Source organism: Ailuropoda melanoleuca, chromosome 17, assembly GCF_002007445.2.
Source record: "Ailuropoda melanoleuca isolate Jingjing chromosome 17, ASM200744v2, whole genome shotgun sequence".
Taxonomy (NCBI): domain Eukaryota; kingdom Metazoa; phylum Chordata; class Mammalia; order Carnivora; family Ursidae; genus Ailuropoda; species Ailuropoda melanoleuca.
In genome coordinates this window covers 40552823-40557047 of record NC_048234.1, presented here as the reverse complement: position 1 = coordinate 40557047, position 4225 = coordinate 40552823, and the positions used below count along the sequence as shown (strand labels likewise).

At 44.4% G+C, this 4225-nt stretch overlaps 1 protein-coding gene across 6 annotated transcripts in view; it reads left to right on the top strand.

Annotated features, from left to right (window-relative positions):
* The first annotated feature begins 294 nt into the window (after positions 1-294).
* The window catches only part of FANCC (FA complementation group C), a 282752-nt gene continuing 278821 nt past the window's right edge, over positions 295-4225 (top strand). For 5 of the 6 annotated variants that reach the window (XM_034646674.1, XM_034646671.1, XM_034646669.1 and 2 more), the window contains exon 1: positions 295-473. The gene's annotated coding sequence lies outside the window, so the exon portion shown is untranslated. Of the gene's footprint in view, positions 474-701; positions 738-4225 lie in introns of those variants that run through there. The other variant, XM_034646672.1, reaches the window with a different exon arrangement.

Below are 4225 nucleotides of genomic sequence, written 5' to 3'. Positions count from 1 at the left end.
ATTTTGGATTTAATCTTCCAACACCTAGGCAACAACCTGATTGAAAAACCCAGGTTTCCCCTCCCCGGGTCTTTCCCGCTTGTCTAGTTCTCGCCCGTGACTCCACCACCGATCCAAGAAAGCTAAAGTAGCCGCAGCTTCCCCACGGTCCCTGCAGCGCGCCGGGCCGTGCGGACTTCCGGCGAGCCGGAGCTAGACCCGTCCCTCCCCCACAAGCGCGAGATTCATTGCAATTTTCCCGCGATGCCGCGGGAGCGCGCGGCACCTCTCGCCAGGCCCCAGAGTGCACTGCGGGGCTAGAGCGCGCGAGCGCCGCTCCATTGCCGAGCGACCGCGGGAAAATTCCAAAAAAGTCAAACAAAACAAAAAACCAGTACGGGGCAAAGCCAAATTTGCAAGCCACAGAACCCGGGCGGAGGCGTCCTTTCTACCACTGCCCAAACTGCTGAAGCAGCTCTGGCGCAGACCACCTGGTAAGAGAGAGGCCGCAGAACGAGAGCGAAGGCGGCTGCTTCCCTCGGGGGTCTGGCCGACACGTCAGCCTAGGGATGGGAATGGGGAGGGGGAGAGTAGGGAGGGAAGACTCGCGAGAACATTCGCCGTGCTTTGCGCATCTAGGTGGGTGCGCGGAGCCCCTGCCGTGTGCTGGGGCTCAGGAGAGGAGGTCGGTAGAGGCTTGAGGTGGCCCCGGGGGTGGGGCCGGCGCAGGGGTCACGCGGAAGGGAACCCGCAGAGCGGTGAGACCTGGGAATGGGCGTTTCGGTTCTTTTTGTTCGTTGAACGCTGGCAGCTATGTCTACTTAAAAGGAGAGGTGGAAAGGTGAATTTCTTCACCCCGGATCCGTGGGAGCTGTGAAAAGCCCGCCTCTTCTAACCCATCACCCTCTATAGCTGGCCGCTTGCTCTTCGTCCCCCTGCCTCCAGGGCGCTGGGAGGGGGCGAGACCCAATTAGAGAAGCCTGGGGCGCGGCTGTTACCCCTCCCGCCCTCCAGGCCTTTCATCACACGAGGGGAGGAAGGTTCTGATGGTCGACCGTTTTCCCGCAACTCCCATTCTTTGGCTGCCCGGCCAAATCGCGTCCAAATCCCTGAGAGATTTTTTTGGGAGGTGTTGCTTCTTGGCTTCCTTTTTTGATTTACGTGGGCGCTTTTACAACCCTGAACCTTCTGTGGTCATGTTGTATGGGTTAGAAGTCTGGAGGAGGAAAAGATTAGGACTTTTTGAAACATGAGAAATTTGGGGCCAGAATTTTAAGGAAAGAGGCCGAGGAATTTTTTGGCGAAGACCTCTATGTGCCAGTGCTTTTATCCTAACCTGAAACTGTTGGAAAGCAACCTGGCTCCCGGTTTCATTATAACTTGTCCATTTAGTGCATCTTAACTGTGATGTGATTGACTTACCATTTATAACGTGAGCAGGGCACTTTTGGGCCACCCAACTTCAGGTATTTATGGATGTCACTCACCTTCAGGGATGTGCAGCTCAGAATCTTTTCTCATTCTCTTAAAGAGGGGAGGAAAGGTTGTTACAAATGATAGAATTCATACCATGTGTTGGGATTATTTATTACATAAGCTTAGATAGAAAACATGTTCATTGTGACTTTATCCATTAAACTTAAATCAAACTGATGTTTCAGTACAATGGACTGTGCCAGATTCACAGGAAAAGAAGCATTCATACGCATATACAAGAAAGGCTGTCTCAAAACAGAATTTGTTTTTCCTAGTTCTATTAGAGACCTCTTTCCCCAGCGTTAAAGTTAAGCCCTGCTTGTTTAGAATTGGGCTAATTTAGTATGTATTACATTCTATTTCATCTTTTTCATTATTCATTCATATTCCTCTTGATTTCTTGAAAAACATTTACTAAGGTTCCAGAAAAGAAAGGCAAGCTATACTGGAATTTTTTGTTCTCTAATAAAAAGCATTAACTTGATTGATTGGCTGGGTGTGAAAGATGTGTTGCTGCATGTATGTGAAACTGCATGTATATTTTAAAATAAATGACATTTTAAACCAGTTCCATATTTCAGCAAGTAGTTCCAGTAACAATTATACAAATTTTGTATTTATGAAAACCAGCTACAAGGAGGCCAGCCTGGCCAGTAGAAAGTTGGATTGATGACCGAGGCCACAGAGAGCGCCAGAAAAATCTCACATGGTGTGGCAGTTCCAAGTTGGTAGTGGTGGAGTCTCAAATCAGGCTCAAAATCAGTACCAAATGGATTTATAAAATTTTAGGTTGGGGTATGTATATTCTCTGTTCTTGTGTATGGATCCTGAATGACTGACTTTAATATGAAAGAACACCTATGGGAGAAGCACATTGGGTTTACAGTGCTTTAATAAAAATGTAGTAGAAATAGAGAAGAAAAAAACTTAAAAATTTATCAGAAAATTTAGATAACAGTACAGATCTTGAGCATTTTATCTTCTAAAAATCATCCTTTTTTTTTTTTGGCTCCATTTGGCTGCGACCTTGCAATATTAACTGGTCCATTCTCTTAAGCTCCTCATAAGTTCTGCTGGGTATGTAGAAATCATTTCCTGTTAGTATCTCTGATAGAGGAACATCTATAATCTTCCCGGTACCTTTCTCTAGTTATAGGGAGGCAGAGTTCATATGGAAATCACCTTTTTGACACTGTATACTCTGTTTTCTAAAGAATTAAGTGATTTTTAGTAGATTTAAGTTTTTGGAATTGTGCCATGATTATTACAATTCGTTTTTAGAACATTTATACCACCCTAACAAGTTTGTACATGCAAGTTCATAGTTGATCCCAGCTGTGGCTTTCAGCTAGGCAGTCAGGCAACCATTGATTTGCTTTCTTCTCTATAGATTAGCTTTTGGGCATTTCATATAAATGGATTCGTAAAATAAGTGCTGTCTTATCTCTGGCTTCTTTCACTTAGCATGATGTTTTTGAGATTCATCCATTTTGAGCATGTATCAGTAGTTCATGTTTATTGCTGAATAGTATCCCGTTGTATGGATATACCATATTTTGTTTATCTGTTCATCAGTTGGTGGACACTTGAGTTACTTCTGCTTTTTGGATAATGCTGCTGTGGGCATTCATGTGCAAGCCTTTGGACATATGTTTTCATTTTTCTTGGATAGATGCTTATGAGTGGAATTGCTGGGTTGTATACTAAGTTCGTATTTAACTTTTTAAGAAACTGCCAGACTTTTCCAATGCGGCCATACCGTATTATATTCCCACCAGCAATGTATGGGGGTTTTAATTTTTCCAGAACTTCATTGGTTAATTGTGTCTTTTTAAAGTAGCCATCCTAGTGGGTGTGAAAGTAGTGTCTCATTGTGGTTTTAATTTGTATTTCGCTTTTGGCCAGTGATGTTGAATCTATTTTCATGTGCATATTAGCAGTTTTCTTTTTAACATTTTATTTATTTATTTGACACAGAGACAGCCAGCAAGAGAGGGAACACAAGCAGGGGGGGTGCTAGAGGAAGAAGCAGGCTCCCAGCGGAGGAGCCTGACGCGGGGCTCCATCCCACATGCCAGATCACACCCTGAGCAGAAGGCAGACGCTTAACAACTGCGCTACCCAGGCGCCCCCATATTAGCAGTTTCTATGTAACTTTTGAAATATCTATTGAAACCTTTTGTCCATTTTTTTAAATGATTTTTTATTATGTTAGTCACCATACAGTACATTCCCGGATTCCGATGTAAAGTTCGATGCTTCATTAGTTGCGTATAACACCCAGTGCACCATGCAATACGTGCCCTCCTTACTACCCATCACCGGTCTATCCCATTCCCCCACCCCCCTCCCCTCTGAAGCCCTCAGTTTGTTTCTCATAGTCCATAGTCTCTCATGTTTCATTCCCCCTTCTGATTACCCTCCTTTCTTTATCCCTTTCTTCCCCTACCGATCATCCTAGTTCTTATGTTCCATAGATGAGAGAAATCATATGATAATTGTCTTTCTCTGCTTGACTTATTTCACTTAGCATTATCTCCTCCAGTGCCGTCCATGTTGCAGCAAATGTTGAGAATTCGTTCTTTCTGATAGCTGAGTAATATTCCATTGTATATATGGACCACAGCTTCTTAATCCAGTCATCTGTTGAAGGGCATCTCGGCTCCTTCCACGATTTAGCTATTGTGGACAATTCTGCCATGAACATTGGGGTGTATATGGCCCTTCTCTTCACTACGTCTGTATCTTTGGGGTAAACACCCAGTAGTGC